This window comes from Triticum aestivum, chromosome 6D (genome assembly GCF_018294505.1).
Source record: "Triticum aestivum cultivar Chinese Spring chromosome 6D, IWGSC CS RefSeq v2.1, whole genome shotgun sequence".
Lineage (NCBI taxonomy): Eukaryota > Viridiplantae > Streptophyta > Magnoliopsida > Poales > Poaceae > Triticum > Triticum aestivum.
Window position 1 is genome coordinate 141,896,668 of NC_057811.1, and position 18,838 is coordinate 141,915,505.

Here is an 18,838-nt window from a genome sequence, read left to right on the forward strand (position 1 = left end):
CGTTGGATGACGCCATCGAGAAAAACCAACGTTTAAATCACGTCTGTCGCATTCGTGTCTCACCCTCCTCCACGGCTCGACCCCACACGGTCGCTCGGCATGCCACTCACTGCAAACCGAGTATACGATAACTTTCGCGCCTACTTGTCGATGGATTGCGCCATGGAGTACTACTACTACTAGAAGAGATTGACGAGTTGGGGGAGGACAACTAGCTGTAGCACGGACTCCCAAGAACTTTTTACATGCATTTTGTGGCCGGCTATTGCGACCTTTGAACGCGGAGCAGTCGCGTGCACTAGGAAGCGGCGCGGGCGACGCTCTCTCGGCCGGCGTGCCGCTTCAATGCCGGCGCCAGTGAGAGGTCGCGTCCGCTCTGGCCGGGCATGAATGCGGCACTGACCGTTTCAGGCGGGGAGCATGCGCGGGTGATGAAGAGGGTTCGGCTTGGTCAGGAGCGGCCGTGGCAGCGGTCCGGACGCCCGCAAACAAGAGATGTTGTACGTTAATATTGCCGCGTATATAATTAACAACGTAAATAATGTGCGAGTTGGACAAATATGATTGGAGATGGAGATGGAAATGGAATTTTACGTAAACACGGATATGCATATCCATGTCTATGTGTGTGTGCGCGACGACTCTCGCGACCTGGTAGCGGGGGCGTGTTTTTGATAGAGTTTTCTTTCTTTGTACGTTAAAAAATGATCCGCCAGTTTTCATTTCTTTTTTTCGGGAACGCGTGTATTCTATTTAAAACCACTGCTATGGAGAGATTTTTTTACTCCATTATAGCCTCTTGTTTGATAGAGTTTCTCGCGTGTCGCCCTCTCACCCTCTCCATATCAAAACAAGATGACAGTGTCCACACTATCTCTCTCCTCAGCGGTGGTCACAGATCCGGCCAAATCCCGTCCGCTGCGGGAGGTGAGGAGGTGCAGATTGACGTTGTCACCGTCGGTGATGGAGGAAGCCGATGCGCACCATCCTCTCGGAGCCGCCGCTGGCGCGGACGAAGGTCCTCCGCGTCCTTGTTCGTTGTCGTCGTGTGGGCAGATCCCACCCGCCCGCCTAAGCGACATCTCGCCCACCTGAGGTATAACTTCTTGTACTGGTCCAGTTCCCCAGGTCGCTGCATGCGGGTTTTCTTCTATGCGACTACTCCCCAGCTCCCCATGTATAGTAGCTAGGGTTCGTCGGCTGGTCCAACATCACCTACTATTATAGAGGAAATGCCACTCGAAAAGTTTTCCTGATTTATGCCTCGGTGGAGGTATATATGTTGTTTCAACAAAAAGTGCATGGTGGTTGTGCGGTCATTGTCCATATGCTCCTATTGCTGCTGCTAATCTAATACTATGACTGGTTAAATGAAGAAATGCTCTTTTTCTTGGGTATCCTGGTTTAGTTCCCATCAAGATAATCATGATGCTTCTGTTTGTTGGTGTACTTTTCATAATTCTTATTGACAATTGAGATGTCGTTGATAATCTTGTAAAACAAAGTAACAACACTATATCCCTTTTTTTATAATTTTGGAAACAGCAATGCGTATCTCCATACCCAGGCATGTCTTCCTCAATTTTAGTGGAACTGCACAAAATTGGATGGCCATTGCTGTTCCGCCTCACTGTCCTCTGCCACGTGGTTCTTCCTTCCTCGAGCTTGCTTACTGAGAAGAAACAGACCACAGTGAGGATTTGTCGAACTTCATAGGTGCCTCACCCAAACTTGATGCCAGATGGATGATGCATCACCACGATGACCTATCGATGCTCATAGTTGCGCCTCATGGTTGCTTCGGCTGGTGAAGCTGATCGATTTTCAATGAAAAACAAGCTCTCTTCCATCAGTGCTCTTTGCTTGTTACCCACAAATATTATATCCTTCATCAGTTCACCTTGGTTGCGTTGGAGACACAGTCGTCTTGCACGTTGGTGCAATTTTATCACACAATTGGCTATGAACCAAATGTTTCCTCGAAGAAGGATTGACGTTGGTACTAAGAGCATAAGTTTTGTATTGATTTCTAAGCCTTCTCACAACTTTGTCTCCAGCTCCCCTGTAATTTTATTTGTCCAGCTATTAACTTTGATTAAAAAAATGGTGTGGACTAAAAACCCGGATGGACGTAGTAGCCCTCCATTTTTTATTTACTCTGCATATTAGATTTGACTGAAGTCAAACTTTGTAAAGTTTGACCAAGTTTAGGCCGAACACAACAAACCATAATTATTAGAGAGGGTAAACTGTACATACTCTCAAACCTTTCCGATAATTGAAATTAAAATTCTTTATTTGTACACACTCTCACAAGTTTCCGAGAATTTGGCGCATGTGTGGTTGTTCACTTAAGGGAGGGTAGTGTACTGCACGTGAAGGACAGGAAGTGCGACCAGGACGCGTGGATCCTTAGCTCATCGGAAGTACTCCCTCCGTTCCTAAATATTTGTCTTTCAAGTGGTTTGAAATGGACTACCACATACGGATGTATATAGACATTTTTTACAGTGTAGATTTACTCATTTTGCTCCGTATGTAGTCATTTGTTGAAATCTCTAGAAAGACAAATATTTAGGAACAAAGGGAGTAGTAGTTTTCTTCACTGGTACGTTAAATAAAGAGTTTCGTTTCGTACTTACATAATTCAAAATGATTGTTATGGAGAGAATGATAAAACCACTCCACTATATATTAGTCGTATACACGAGTACTATATGGACGCAGCTTCATTGACTTTAGTGCGCCTGCCTTTGGGTTTATGACAGGTGGGCCCAAAATGTGGCTGGCCCACCTATCATACAGCCAAAAGCAGGTGCAGTTAACGCACCGGAGCTCAGTCCGTACTACAGTATATATATAAGCTGGAGCCTCAGCGCTTGTTCGCTAGGGTTTGCACTCTCCACACTCTCGCTGCACTACATATATATATACACGCTGGAGGCTCAGAGTTCCTTTGCTAGGGTTTGCTATATTCACAGTCTCTCACCCTCTTCACCAGATGTAAACCAGACTGCATTGTGGCTTCTGTCTCTCTCACCCCCCTCACAGCTCGCGAAGGAGGCGTCCGGATCCCGTCGCACCGGGAAGGGGAGGAGGTGCAGCGTTCACTCTATCGCCTTCGGCAAGGGAGGCCATCCACTGCCAGCTGCGCTTTTCTCTTTCACCCAGCACCTGTGCGAGAGGGCCACCGACCCCTTCTTCCTCGCTGTCGTACGTCGTGTGCGCAGATCCGACCTCCCGCCGCACGCCTTGCCACATCCCGATGACCCTAAGGTATAAGTTTCTTTGAAACCGTCATTGATCTAGCTGCATGCGGATCTTTTTCAATTCTGTAGTCAAATCTAGGTCTTGGTTCAAAGAGGAAAGAAGGGTGCGGTGGGGTGGAGCATGAATCTAGGACGTGGTTCAATGAGGAAAGGGGGAGGGAAAGTAGTATAGACTAGCTATCCAACCGCTTTGTTGGTCGAAAAGGGAAAAAGGGGGTAACCCAGTACACACATCTGTAAGGAACCGAACTCTTTGTTGAAAAGGGAAAGAAACTGGGGGGGTTGGGTAGTTTGTGCAGGACTAGATTTGCTGCCCTCACATAGGAAAAAGTTTCAAAGAGAACAAATATGGGACCAACGCAGATATGCTGCTTGGCTACATACTCTGCATCACCCATTTATATGTGTGGACGCACATGGTGCTGGCATGTCCCATGTCCCATCCACATGATCGTGCAGTGTGTTTTGAGATGTTGTGCTACTTGTATTGGTACTGTTTTAAATAAATGTTGAATTGAAGCTATTGTATTGCTCTCTTTTCCCATTAAGTAGGGAACAAAAATGGTACCAACCCAGACATGATGCTTGTTACTTTGTTACAACAAACTCTGCATCACCCCCTTTATAAGTAGATGGAAGCACATGGTGTTGTTGCGCCTACTCGCCCCTGGAACTGTTTATGCTTTTTGATATCTAATGCTGATGGTAAAATTAAGCAATGCCACTCTCAGAATTAACTAGTGAACTATTTTAAGAGAATTTCTCTGTTAATATGAATCAATGCAACCGTTTTAGAAATGCTACTGTCCTATACTTTGGTTTCCATCAAGATAAGGTAGATGCTTCTTTTTGTGGCCGCATGTTTCTGTCGGATCACGAGTTCCGGCCAAAACCTTAAGGTTTGAACTCTGGGGTGCGCGCGAAGTTCTTTCCCTCCTACCGATCCACGTCCTAACTAGCTAAGATCTCAAGAACGAACTCGACGAACTCACAACACAAAAGACACGAGATTTATACTGGTTCGGGCCACCGTTGTGGTGTAATACCCTACTCCAGTGTGGTGGTGGTGGATTGGCTCTTGGGCTGACGATGAACAGTACAAGGGGAAGAACAACCTCCTGAGGTTGAGGTGTTCTTGTGCTTGGCGAACTAGTGTGTGTGGACTCACTCTGCTTGGGCTTGCTTGTGAGCTCTCTACTTGATTTCCGCTATGGTTGGTGGCTAGTTCTACGTATATAGGCCCTGGTCCTCTCCCCAAATATTGAGCGGGAAGGGAGCCAACAACGGCCAATTTGAAATGGGATAGCTAGTACAGCTTATCCTGACAAAAGTGGTCTTCGCCTGCAAAAGGCTCTGGTGGTGACGCCGCCTTGTCTCCATGGTGACCTCCGTCTTGCCGTCCTGCTGGTCTTGGTCTCGTTGCACCGATATGGAAACCTTTGCTTGATGCCTCGGTACTCTGCGCCTACGCTTGCCACCTTAGCACCAAAAGGGAAAACAAGGACATTGTGCTTGCTGGTGCCCGCCTGGTCTCGTTCGTCATGGCTCATGTCATGAGAACCTCGTGAGGTTTCCCATTGCCTTGATCTCTCCGCCCCTCGCGAGCCTGCCTGACGAGGATGCTCCTGAGGAGGTATTGTGCCGTCCGCCTCGCGAGGCTTGGCCCCTCACGAGGGTCTTGAATGCCTTGTTGGTGAAGATGGGCCGTACAGGCCTGCTAGCACAGCCACGCCATGGGCCGCAGGCAGGCAAGTCTGGGGACCCCCGTTCGCAGAACGATGACAGTAGCCCCCGGGCCCAAGGCGCGCTCGGGCTTGGCTTCGAGGCGAAGCGAAAGGTCAAGTGCGGAGCGCCGCGGGCCCCAAAAGCCTGCAGCCTCGGTCGACGCGTGGCGGTTGATTGGACGTGGGAGTCTCCGCTTCCCCACACTGCCTTGGAATCTGCGTGGCTACGCGGCCCCCGCAACCTACATAGTTATTCCTCCATCGCCCGCGCCTTACTTCCCCAATCCCTCAGCTTGCTCGAGACTCTGCCCCTCCTCTCCAATCTGACCTGTGCTTTGCCCGCTTCATTGCCATGGCGCCGAAACAAGCAGACAAGGGTAAGAAGCCTCTGTCTTCGCCAAGTGCGCCTCCAGCCGTCGAGCCTGCAGTGGGCCGATCCTTGGTGCTCAACGACGAGGCCATGGACAAGGTGCATCCCAAGCTCGCCTCCAGTTTCAATGAGTGGGGGGAGACGGCAGCCTGGCCTGCGTCTCGCGCTCGCATTGTCCGGGGAGCCACAGAGGTCCCAATCTTCATCGATGCCCTTTGGGCTGGCTTGATTCCCCCTTTCTCCGCCTTCTTCAATGGGGTGCTAGAGCATTACCAGATCCACATGCTGCATCTCGACCCCCAATCCGTGACTCTCCTTGACGTCTTCGCCTTTGTGTGTGAGGCCATGGTGGGCATCGCTCCTTCCGTGGCCCTTCTCCGTCATTTCTTCTCATTGCATCTGATGGACCCTCGGCAAAGCTCGGGGTGCGTGAGCTTCCAGGCCGTGGCCGCGACGGCGGGCGTGGGGATCGACTTCGAGCTTCCTCCATCCACGAGCGAGTTTCGGACACGGTGGGTGTTTGTCGACGCCGGGGTGCTCAGCCCTCTGCTCTACTCTCCGTCAGCACCTGCTGTTCCCAACTCCAGTTCGGGCCACTGTCTCGTCCCCGTCTGGCTCAGGCTGAGGAGGTTGAAGGACCATGGCGTGATTGCGCCTATGGTGGTGAAGGAGTTCGTCAGACGCCGAGTCGCTCTGCTTCAACGCCATTCTCGCCCGATGTGGGCCTTGCTCAGTAGTCAAGACCATATGAGGTTTCAGGAGTCCGGGCTCCCTCTTAAGATGCGGCAAACGGTGCTCGAGGTCCTGACAGGTGTCCCTTCGCCGGACGACATGCCTGGGAAGAGCTATCTGCTGTACCGCTTCACGAACAAGGCTGAATTTGTAGAGAGCATGCCTTCCTTTGATGAGTGGGGGCTGCGCCCGGTCGGCCTAGTGGGGCCTCGCGAGAACCCCGTCAACATGGTTCCCTTCTTTGTTGCTGGCGCCGAGCTCACCCCGGATGTGGATGCAGGGGGTGAGCGCCGCTGGAGGCCGGTGGCTCGAATGCTGAGGTGCAGGTGCCGCCTGGGGCTCTAGGGGCGTCGTCCTCAGGGACTCATGATCCTTCCTCTGGGGTATCGGTCGCAGAGACGCTGCAGCACGCGGCTCCCGAGGCCGAAGCTCCGGAGGCCGCGGTGGGTCGGCGCCCGACTGCTCTCCGCAGCCCAGCGCCCCTGAAGCTGTCCCCTCGAGCACTTCTCCGGCTGCACCCCGTGCCGGCCGCCACATCCAGCGCTTCGGTCAGCTTTGCATGCACTTCGAGGAGCTCCGCAAGAGGAAGGGATCCCCGAGCAGTAGCGGTATCTTCGGGCCGTTGACGCGAAGGAAGCACATCGCCGTCGGCGAGTAAGTACTGTACCTTAGTGACTTCTTGAGTGCTGCTTTCCTTCCCGACGGTGGTCCTTCAGGGTTTCTTCCGCCAAGGCTGTCACATCTCCTGAGGAGCAGCCTCCTCTTTCCTCGACTCCCCCGCTGGCCTTGAGCGCCCAGAGCCTGCATGTCGTCCCTGGAGCAGGGTCGGTTGGAGAGGCGCGCCTACCTCCACGGCGCTTCGAGTCTGCAGTCTCGTCGTCGTTCCTCCACGGCCTGGCGTGGAGCTTCGCGGGCGTGCCCGGGGCCCCTCCTCTAGTCATGGACAGCAGCTGCCTGGCTTCGGTCTTCGGCTCCTCTTCAGGCAATGGGCCCCGTCTAGTTCGGGCTTCTCACGAGGCCCGGCTGGCGCCTGGGGCATCGCCAGCACCCAGCCCCCTGCTGAGAGGGGGCGTACCGCTCCAGGCTTCGCCCGCAGCCCCCGCGGCGGAGGGTGAGATGGGCCGTGCACTTGAGTTCGAGCACGGGCGGAGCGTTGTTCGTCATGAGCTCTTCCAGGAGGCGATGGGCGCGATGAACCGACTCGGTGAAGAACTCACGGGTGTCGACGCGTGCCTTGAGGCTGAGGTTCTTCGGCTGGCGGTGGAACGATGTAAGCTGAAGGTGGCCACCAACCTTGGTTGTTACCAGCGAGATCTTGATAATGCGAAGGCCGAGGCAGCCCTCAAGGTTTCCCATGAGGCTTGCTCCCGAGCTTTGGAGGAGGCTCGCGAGGCCGACCGCCGCCGTGAGGCCGCAGAGAAGCACACGTAGGAGCTCCAGGCCTGGAGAGCGTCCCTGGAGCAGCAGGTGGAGGCACGTAAAGCCACCCTTGCATCAATGAGGGGGGCACCTGCCGAGGAGGAAGAGATCCGGAAGCTCGAGGAGGCGATGGCGTTGGAAGCTATGGAACACAGCCTCGAGCTAGAGCGGTTGGGGACGAGGGAGCGCCAGGTCGTCCAAGCGGAGGGCGCCGTCAACGCGCGCGAGGCCAGGGCCTAGGAGGAGGTTGATGGCCGGGTGGCCGAGGCTCGCGCGGATCTTGAGGGTAGGTATGACTTGAGGTTGAAGCCTGTGGGAACGGAGGATCTGGGCTGGGCCACCGCCCTCAGACCCAAGCTGGTTGATGTGGAGAGGCGCGAGGAGGCTACGGCAGCCGCCCTGGTCACAACACAGGCAGAGTTGGCCTCTGCCCGCGCCGAGCTGCTCTCTCTTCAAAAGCGGGTTGCTGATGCCGAGTCCATTGCGCGGCAGAATAGGGAGGAAGTGCTTCAGCGGCGGACGCTGGAGCTGAGCACGCCCCCATGCTCCAGGACCTCAGGATCAGGGCCAACGCGGCGCTGGGCCATGTCTGCGACGAGAATGCTCCGCACCCACACTCGAATGACTATGCCAGTCACCTATGCTTCTTTGCCGACGTGGTGACACGCCTGGAAGCCCGGTCTGATAGAGCTCGCCAGCTTGTGGAAGAGAGAAGCCGGGGCCTGCTCGGGCGCGCGTTCTCCCATTTCTTCAACCACCTCCGGAACACCTTCCCCGACTTCGACTTCGATGCCTCCATTGCCCCCATACCGCAGGCCATCCATGGCGACCTGGCGCGATGGGTGGAGGACAACGTGGACGGCCTTCGCTTCTGAAGACGACGCGGTGGTGGTCGCTGCAGATGAAGGCGACGTGGTTGACGATGGCGATGCCGGCGTCGGTGAAGGTGGAGGCGGCGCCAACGATGGTGACAGCGACGCCATCGGTGCTTTTGAAGACGACGTGGAGGACGCGGCGAGTGACATATCTGGCTGATCCCATGTTCCCTTACTGTTTTATCCTGTATGCAAGAACTTGGGTGTGGCCCCCTAAAGATTGTGAGAGCATTTTGAGAGGGTGTGGCCCCCTAAAGCGTGTGCCTTCATGGATCCATGAGTCTGGCGGCAAGTTTTGCCGTTGCAGATTACCTTAGCTGAGGCGGGCCCCGAACTGGACTGTAAGGTCGTGCGTTGCCGTGGAGCTCCTGAAGGGTCTGATGATCCGCCCGTGAGGGCCTCGCGGGGATCTAGCGCCGACCGGCGTGTGTGGTGCGCGTGCCGCGCCCTGCCCCGCCCGCGAGGAGCCCACGAGGAGGAGGCAGCAGTCATAAGGCTCAGGGTAAGGCAAGAACTAGATAGCAAAAATCGCTCGAACGTGAAAAAGCACCCCCCGCGCGCACCAATGAAAATTCAACTTCAACCTAAATCCAAATCCTAAAGGCAAGCTTACAGAAAAGAGATCCAAAGAAAATGGCCGCGTCCGGCGCCTAGTCTAGTCTTCTGGTCTTCTCACCAGCGCGGAGCTAAGTGCTGCCACTAGGCGTGGGAGGGAGCCCCCGAGGCCCGAGGGCGGCTCTCCGGAGACTCCGGGGCGTGTACAGCCCCACTCATTATTACGTGAGAGTGTCACGGGCAGCGATCTTCACAGCCACTGGGCCTTCTTCATAGGTACAAGCCTTGCTTCATATCGCCAGGCGAGGGCCCAGCCTTGCGCCACCCTCGACCACCTTTGAGCCGACCGGCAACCAGGACGACACAAAGGGGGAACGGGGACGCCAGCGGCGCCCTCGGCAACAACGGGTCCTCTGCCGGGGGAAGGCTCGCCCGCGCCTCCCCGGCAGAGGGCCTACCTCCGGGTGATGCCTGGCTTCGAGCGACGTGGGGAGGGGCCTTGCTCCTGGCTCCCTCCATGCATCCCCCAGCGTGCTTCCCCTGGCGGAAGGGGGGCTGCTGCGCCGGGGTCGACGGCCGTCATTGTGACCTGATTCACTTGCAGCCCATGGTTAGCGTAAGCCTGCTCCTGAGAGATTAGTGGTACCCTGTAGTTGTTGTTGCAGGCGTGGTCGTCGTGGTTCCCTGTCGGCTCCTGGAAGGCCTCAACTTCTAGCGCCTCTTCTTCCCAACTTTCTCCGAGGAATGAGCCAGGGTCGTCTGCCGGTGTGTACTCTTGGTCCGTCATGCGGGGCACATAGGCTTCCGGGGCTGTTACCCCGAACACCTCGCTGTAGTGCCCCACACTCCATGTTGCCCGGCCCAGCGCGGCGTCCTGAGGATGATAGCGCGACGTCTCGTTGGGACCATGGGAGGCAATGCTCGTGCCCATGCTCATCGGAGGCGGCGTGGGGGCAACGGGGCCCCCGGTGCCGCCGGTCGCGCTGGTGCCGCTGAAGCCCCAGGAACGCCCAAGGGCACGTGGTTGCAGCAAGGCCCGCTGTGAGATCCAGTAGCGGCCCGAGAAGGGAGCAGATAGCAGAAGCGCGGCGCTCCTGACGCCGCCGCATCCAGTAGCTCAGCGACACATTCCAGCAGTGCATCCTGGCCGCGCTCCATCAGTCAGCACCGCCAACTCTCGCGCCACTGTGAGCATGGCCCGCATGTTCGCCTGCTCCCGCCGGGTGTGTGGCGCCGTTGCCACGGCGTGGCTTGCGGCCCTTGCAGCGGCTCGCGCTTGTCGTGGAGTGAGGGTGGACGGCGCATGGCTGCGCCGCCCGTGCCCGGTGGCGTTAGGTGGTGCCCGTGCCGCCTGGAGCACGGGGTTGAGGTCTTCATGGGCAGCTGGCGCAACCCGGGCGGGCCAGGCTGCCAAGCAGTCGGAGTCGGCCCTCGGGTCGCCGGACATCGGGACCGCGGAGCATCGGCGGATCGATTGGCAGGGAAGAGGCTCCGGCGCACCCCTACCTGGCGCGCCAAATGTCGGATCACGGGTTCCAGCCAAACCCTTAAGGTTCGAACTCTGGGGTGCGCGCGAATTTCTTTCCCTCCTACCGATCCGCGTCCTAACTAGCTAAGATCTCAAGAACGAACTCGACGAACTCACAACACAAAAGACACGAGATTTATGCTGGTTCGGGCCACCATTGTGGTGTAATACCCTACTCCAGTGTGGTGGTGGTGGATTGCCTCTTGGGCTAACGATGAACAGTACAGGGGAAGAATAGCCTCCTGAGGTTGAGGTGTTCTTGTGCTTGGCGAACTAGTGTGTGGACTCGCTCTGCATGGTCTTGCTTGTGAGCTCTCTACTTGATTGCCCCTATGGTTGGTGGCTAGTTCTACTTATATAGGCCCTGGTCCTCTCCCCAAATATTGAGCAGGAAGGGAGCCAATTTGAAAGGGGACAACTAGTACAGCTTATCCTGACAAAAGTGGTCTTCGCCTGTAAAAGGCTCTAGTGGTGACGCCGCCTTGGGCTCCATGGTGACCTCCGTCTTGCCGTCCTGCTGGTCTTGGTCTCGTTGCACCTATATGGAAACCTTTGCTTGATGCCTCGGTACTCTGCGCCTGCGCTTGCCTCCTTAGCACCAAAAGGGAAAACAAGGACACTGTGCTCGCTGGCGCCCGCCTGGTCTCGATCGTCATGGCTCACGTCACGAGAACCTCGCGAGGTTTGCCTTTGCCTTGATCTCTCTGCCCCTCGCGAGCCTGCCTGACGAGGCTGCTCCTGAGGAGGTCTTGTGTCGTCCGCCTCGCAAGGCTTGGCCCCTCGCGAGGGTCTTGAATGCCTTTTTTGTGAAGATGGGACATACAGGCCTGCTAGCACAACCACGCCGTGGGCCACAGGCAGGCAAGTCTGGGGACCCGCGTTCCCAGAACACCGACAGTTTCATCCTCCTTTATTGACAGTAATTGTTTTCTTTTTTGCCTCTATTAAATCAGTGATATCTATTCAACTTGTTCCTATAGCAAACTTAAATTTCACACCGGCGACTTTACTTGATTTCAGTGCAACTGCACAAAACGAGATTGGATTTCCTTTTCGTGTTGGCAGATTCGTATGTGATCTTGTTTGTGTCATGACATGTTGGTACTTGCCTTCATCCACATGATCGTGCAGTGTGTTTTGAGATGTTGTGCTACTTGTATTGGTATTGTTTTAAATAAATGTTGAATTGAAGCTATTGTATTGTTGTCTTTTCCCATTAAGTAGTGAACAAAAATGGGACCAACCCAGATAGTATACTTGTTTCTTTGTTACAACAAACTCTGCATCACCCCCTTTATAAGTAGATGGAAGCACATGTTGTTGTTGCGCCCACTCTCCCCTGGAACTGTTTATGCTTGTTGTTAATCTAATGCCGCTGGTAAAATTAAGAAATGCCACTCTTAGAATTAACTACTGAATCTTATTTCAAAACTGCAACACTTCTTAGGGATTGGCGGGATTAACATTTTTGTGGCCGCATGTTTCATCCTCCTTTATTGGCCAGTAATTGATTCCTTTTTTGCCTCCGTTAAAACAGCGATATCTATTCAACTTGTTGCTATTGCGACATTTTGCTTCACTTAATTTTGGTGGAACTGCACAAAATGAGACCGGAGTTCAATATTAGTGTTGAGATCTCTTTTAGATCCTCCTCAGGAGTTGTTTCAAATCTTGGTCTTGAAAGGTCAGTACCTGCTTTCCTCAGAATTAACTACTGAATCTTAGTTCAAAACTTCAACACTTATTAGGGATCGGTGGGAGTACCATTTCTGTTAGGGATCGGCCGAAGTACATGTTTAAGAAATGTATTGTTCAGATAATGTCTCTGTTATTATATATCAGTTACAGTGTTTTACAAATGGTACTATCCTGCTTTGTAGTTCTTTCTACATGTTTAACCAAGGTATTGTTAAGATAATGTCTCTGTTAAAATGAATTAGTCGCATTGTTTTAGGAATGATACTTTTCTGCTTTGTCGTTCTTTATACATGTTGAAACAAGGCATTGTTAAGATAATGTCTCAGTTAATATGAATGAATCACACTGATTGAGAATTGCTACTCTCCTGCTTTGTTTCCCATTAAGATAAGGTAGATCAGTAGATGTTTTTCTTCTGGGAGTACAAGTCATCAACCGTTATTTCTCAGTAATTATTTCCCTTATACCTATTGTTGCTTACAGGGATATAACAATTAAAGCTCGGTTTTATTCCGACTTTGATTTTAGTTGAACTGCACAAAAGGAGCCAATGTGTCTAAGGCAAACTGCTGCATTAGTGGGTCCAGTTGGTCTTACCACTTTGCAGAAAGAAGCAGTCACTGTTTGCGCTACATTACACAAGGAATGATCGAGAAGCTTTACAGAGTATTAGTAGACACTGGTGACATGACTAGTCTGCAGAGAGCATAGGAAACTCTACAACACATGGAGTGCACTGGGCAAAAAGTGCCCAAACAAGTACAGGAAGCCAGGACAGGACTCGAAATCTGTCAATGTCATTCTAAGCAACAATGATGGGGCATCTGGGTATGGTAATCTGTTTACCGTACTTTCAGTTTGTTAGTCCACCGATTGGTGGGTTGACACTGGGGCCAATATTCATGTGAGTGTTGTTGTGTCTTTGTTTTCTTGCAGCATATAAATACGATATCCACGGGGATGCTCAACTTGATTTTAGTGGAACTGCGCAAAATGTCCAGATGGTTTGTGTCCTCCATAATACTTCATCATGCACAATACATCGAATGGTTCTCTAATCATTCGTCATCACCTTGAGCCACCGGACTATATGTTTGAATGGTGCTGCCAGCGTCGGCCATTAAGAAGGGTAAGAAGAAAGACAAAAAGAGAGATGGCTGCTTTACTTGTGGTTCGGAGGAACACTGGGCAAACAAGTGCCCAAACAAGTACCAAGAAGCCAGGACAGGACTCCAAGTCTGTCAATGTCACTCTAAGCAACAATGATGGGGCATCTGGGTATGCTAATCTGTTTACCGTACTTTCAGTTTGTTAGTCCACCGATTGGTGGGTTGACACTGGGGCCAATATTCATGTGTGTGCTGATGTGTCTTTGTTTTCTGGCAGCATATAAATACGAAATCCACAGGGATGTTCAGCTTGATTTTAGTGGAACTGCACAAAATGTTCAGATGGTTCGTGTCCTCCATAATACTTCATCATGCACAATACATCGAATGGTTCTCTAATCATTCGTCGTGACCTTGAGCCACCGGACTATCAGATGACAAACTGTTGACAAACCCTACCCGTTCCACAATCATAGGCATTACGTATTTTGAATGGGAAAAGCTTGTCAAAGTTGACATTAGTTTAATATATTGGAATTGGAAAACCTTGTCAATTTTTGCTCATTGATGTTAGCCAGAAGACATGCATTTGATATTTTTGAGTGGGACACCCTTTGCTGTGAGCAACGTCGATCGTTTTTTCCTATTCCTGTCTTCAATTCAGAAGTAAATATTTACTCTGCTGAATTGTGGCCTTTGCAAGCTTTGCAATAGGGAACAAGAATCAGGAGCCCACCTTCTTCAAGTTCCGCTACACGATTCAACTATGGAAGTCCCTTATTGAGAAGCTAGGTCTTGCGCACATGGATACATCCGAGTGGCTCATGGACGACTCCGTCTACCAGTGGTGGGACAAGAGAAACGACAACCCCAACCCTAACCGGCAAGCTATGGCCTCCCTCACCATGCTTGTCTCGTGGACCATTTGGAATGAAAGAAATGCACGGGTGTTCCGCCGCAAAAGTGCACCACCAACCATCCTACTCACCGCCATCGTTGACGAGGCCATGCTTTGGATGGCCGCGAGCGCAAAGAAATTAGGGAATATTTTTCTGGGCGAGTCATTGTCATGCCGAATGTGTGGGTGTGTTGTAATTCTCTAAACTCTATACTCTCCTTATTTAATATATGAGGCAAATCTTATGCCTGCATTTCAAAAAATATATTTACTTTGCTGAGATGCATAGTCACATGAATGTTAACTTATGTAAGATATTTTAAGAGTTTGTTCTGAATATTGTCTATGTAATGCCAGGTGTCAGTGTCAAAACCGGCGGATCTCGGGTAGGGGGTCCCGAACTGTGCGTCTAGGATCGATGGTAACAGGAGACGGGGGACACGATGTTTACCCGGGTTCGGGCCCTCTCTATGGAGGTAATACCCTACTTCCTTCTTGATTGATCTTGATGAATATGAGTGTTACAAGAGTTGATCTACCACGAGATCATAATGGCTAAACCCTAAAAGCCTAGCCTGTATGACTATGGTAATGAATATCTTCTTTCCGGACTAACCCCTCCGGTTTATATAGGCACCGGGGGGATCTAGGGTTTACATAGAGTCGGTTCCATAAGAAGGAATCTTCGTAGTCGGTCGCCAAGCTTGCCTTCCATGCCAAGTAGAATCCAATCCGGACACGGGTACAGTCTTCGGCCTTCATGTCTTCACAGCCCATCAGTCCGGCCCATGGATAATAGGCCGGACGCCGGAGGAGCCCTTAGTCCAGGACTCCCTCAGTAGCCCCTGAACTTGGCTTCAATGACGAGGAGTTCGGCGCGTAGATTGACTTCGGCATTGCAAGGCAGGTTCCCTTCTATCTAAACTTCAAGGTAGTCTTCGGATGCGATGATAGTATCCGGACCTGTTCAGACACACCATACACAAACGCAGAGAGAATATATTTTTGCACGACTTCCATCCGCTGACAGCTTTTTACAACGTGACATCACGTCTGCCGGGTCATAATTTCGAACTGTTTTTCGTCTGCCGCTCCATGTTTCGAGACGCGGTTTCCATTGGCACATGTTGTCGAAGCAAAGATCGTGTCCCCTTATTACGGGATTCTCATCAACACGGGCGTGGGTGACCCAACCGTGCCGTTTGCACGACCCTTGGGAATAGCCGAGTTTAAGGCGAGTGGGGAGACGCTTGATATTCAAGGCTTTATAAGTGGATAAGGATTCCCTTTCTTCACCCACACCTCGGCTCCTCCTCAGTCCTTCCGTCCCTGAGCTCCAGCGCCCAAGTTTTTAGGCTTTCCCTCGTCTGAGAAAGCACTCCAAATATGTGTGGATCCGGAGCTGGGGGTAAGTGGATGACCTCCTCTGTCAAGAAGAGGGATATCAAGGAGCTCCGGGAGGCCAGATATCTGGCCAAGGAGATCGCTCACAGACTCCCTGCCTAGGGACAGATCGTCCCTACTCTAGAGCCCCATGAGAGGGTTGTGTTTCTTACACATTTCATCCGCGGACTGGGCTTCCCTCTTCACCCCTTCGTCCGTGGTCTGATATTTTACTACCGGCTAGACTTCCATGACCTAGCCCCCAACTTCATCCTCAACATCACGGCATTCATTGTCATGTGCGAGGCCTTTCTCCGCATCCCACCTCATTTCGGCCTATGGCTAAAGACTTTCAATGTGAAGCCGAAGGTGGTGAGCGGCCAACAAGCAGAGTGCGGAGGCGCCATGGTGGGTAAGATGCCCAATGTTACCTGGCCCGAAGGCTCATTCGCAGAGACGGTGAAAGGGTGGCAATCTGGGTGGTTCTATATCACCGAGCCGCGTGACACCAACTGGGTGGCAGCCCCCGAATTCCGATCCAGAATCCCGATGCGGCTCACCTCCTGGCAAGAGAGGGGCCTAACCCGGGGTCCCTCGGATGAGCTGACTGGGCTCCAGACGTGCGTCCAGAACATGATAGATAGGAAGATCAAGCTTGTCAATGTGGTCCAGGTCATGCTCATTCGTCGGGTTCTTCCGTGCCAATGCCAGACATGCTATCTGTGGGAGTATGATCCAGCCAAGCACCAGACGCTACTAGAGCTTTTCGGCACGACGCACAAAGAAATCTGGAAAGTGCTCTTCAAGGCCGGCGAGACGCCACCACCCACGACCGAAGATCGCGGGCTTAGCTTAAAACGCCAGGCTAACCCGGTAAGTTCTTTTAATGTTTTCAAGGCGTACCCTTTACTAGCATATTTTGAGGAAAAGCCTAAGCTTTCCTACCCATGTTTTCAGGCTTGGATCAAGGTAGCTGAGGGGATTAACTGTCTAGCTCCGCTGCCCTAAGACCAAGAATTCCCATTACTTACGAAAATGCTTTTTCCAGCACATTATGAGGTGCCAGAGAAGACGGCCTAGAAAGCGGCCAAAGGGGCGATGAAGGGCCCTCGCCAAAAAGGCACTCCGGACGTGATGTCCGAAGACGAGACTTCCTCTTCGTCCGCTGACGACAACGATGAAGAGGAATAAGAAAACAACTCCCCACCTGATGTGGAGAGGAAGAAGAGAGCGGCCCCCACAAATCCGGAGGCGAAAGCGCCTAAGAGGGTTAGAGGCTCCCTTGCGGATAACTCTGTGTGGGATGTTGATAGCAGTCCGGAGCGACCTCGCCGGACCAAGCCTCGGGCCGCCTCGTAAGTACCAGAATCCGAAAACGTCTGGCCTTCCTGGTTTGTAATATTGATATACCTTAAACCTTGTTATTGCAGTCCGGCACGCGATGGTTCCCTACGATCCTCGATAGAGGGATCGCTAGACTCAAAGGAGATGGCTAGCATGTCTCCGCCACCTGCTCATTCCGTCTCTCCCAAGGGTGAGGATGAGGTGGTGTCGCAAAAGACCTTCCCCGACCGGGGGGAGCTTCCGGAGATCGTCGGGGTGGCGCCCCAGGACGATTCCTCAGGCGCCAGACACATGGGGGAAAAAGCCCCTATGGGGACTGGTGACGGGGGCCAAGTTCCCTTCGGACCTGAGCCGGATACCATTCTGGAGATCTATGCGGCTCCGGAGTCCAGCGAATGGCATTCCCCAAAAGGAGGGAATGTGCCTATTCCGCCGGTGACCTCTGTCCAACCAGAGGCACCGGATAATCTACTGGAGGCGCTACGAGGCGCCTCTATTGTGGATGAACACCGCGCCCTTATGGGCACAGTGATAGAGAAGGTTCAGTTCGTCAAAAGCAGACTGACCGAAGCCTGCACTAGCCTTCTATCAGGCTTTGAGGTAAGTAATGTGTTTGTAGGAAGAATATCACAGTATAGACAGTAGCCCCTGATGCTCTGTTTAGTGTTCGGGAAGAAAAAGCCGAACAGAGGATCAAGAAGAAATATCACATGAGTCTAACATAAGTTGTCTATGTGAATAAGCAGGTATCACTGCAGGCTACCACCGCTCATGCTGCGGAGGTCTTCAGACTGAAGCAGAAACTGGAGCAGGCCGAGGAGGAGCTCGGCCTCGCGAAGAAGCAGCTGGAGGATAGCCAAGGTATGCAGTAACCTGTGGGTACATTTTTAAAAAAATGAATAGTCCATCCGGACTAAGGTGTCATAAACTTTATTAGGGGCCACAACCGAGGTGGCAGCCCTCAAGAAGGCGTTAGCCGAGGCCGAGGACAAAGCGGCCAAGGAACGCGCCGCGCGCGAGAAGCACGAGGCCCGGGTTGGCGAGGCGCAGCAATAGCTTCATGGCGCGATCGAGAGATTTGAGTCCTTGGAGCGCGATTGTAAGGCGCAAGAGGCTGAACTGGCGAAGGCCCACCAGAGCGCACAGGATGCACGAGCCGAAGCCCAGAACGCCCTCTAGGAAATTCAGGCGGCCAAGAAGATTGCGGCAGGTAAGTCTTTCACCATGGAAAGCAAGTATGTAGAAGAAACGTTCCTTGTACTTATCCGAATTTGGGTTTTCCAGGGGCGTTTACAGATCTGCTGCACAGTATATCAGATGCTGCCGAGCATTATAGAGCCGAAGAAGGGATGTCTACAGAGAAGCTATTCTGGTCCCAATATCTTGGACCCGAACATCTGGTGCCCTTCAGCGACTAGCTAATGCAGTTGGTCGATCTGCACAGGTCGGCAGAGCTAGCCATGAACGACCTGAGAGTCCGGCTGTGGCCTGCCGAGCCTATACTTAGCAGCTACTTCGGACTTGTTAAGCGGCTTGTAAGTGCCTGTCCGCGGCTCGAAGGCGTGAAGCGGTCGGTCTGCATTGAAGGTGCGCGTATGGCATTTGCCCGCGTCAAGATGCATTGGGCAAAGCTGGATGCCAAGAAGCTGATGACCGAGGGGCCGCCGGAGGGCAAGGAGCATCATCGACCCGAGCTCTATTTTGATGGTGTCCTGGAGGGGTCTGCCTTGTGGCGGAGCAATGTTCGAAGGATGTCATATTCCCATGAGAGCATTTGTATTATCCTGTCTTGTAATATGGAACAATGATGTTGTGCATTATAATGCTTGCGATTTACATTTTACCTCCTGTGCAGCCGTTTATGAAATCTGAGGGTTGACTAGTCGTCGGCTTCTGCCCCCACATAGATAGTACGGGGGTGTTTGGGATAAATC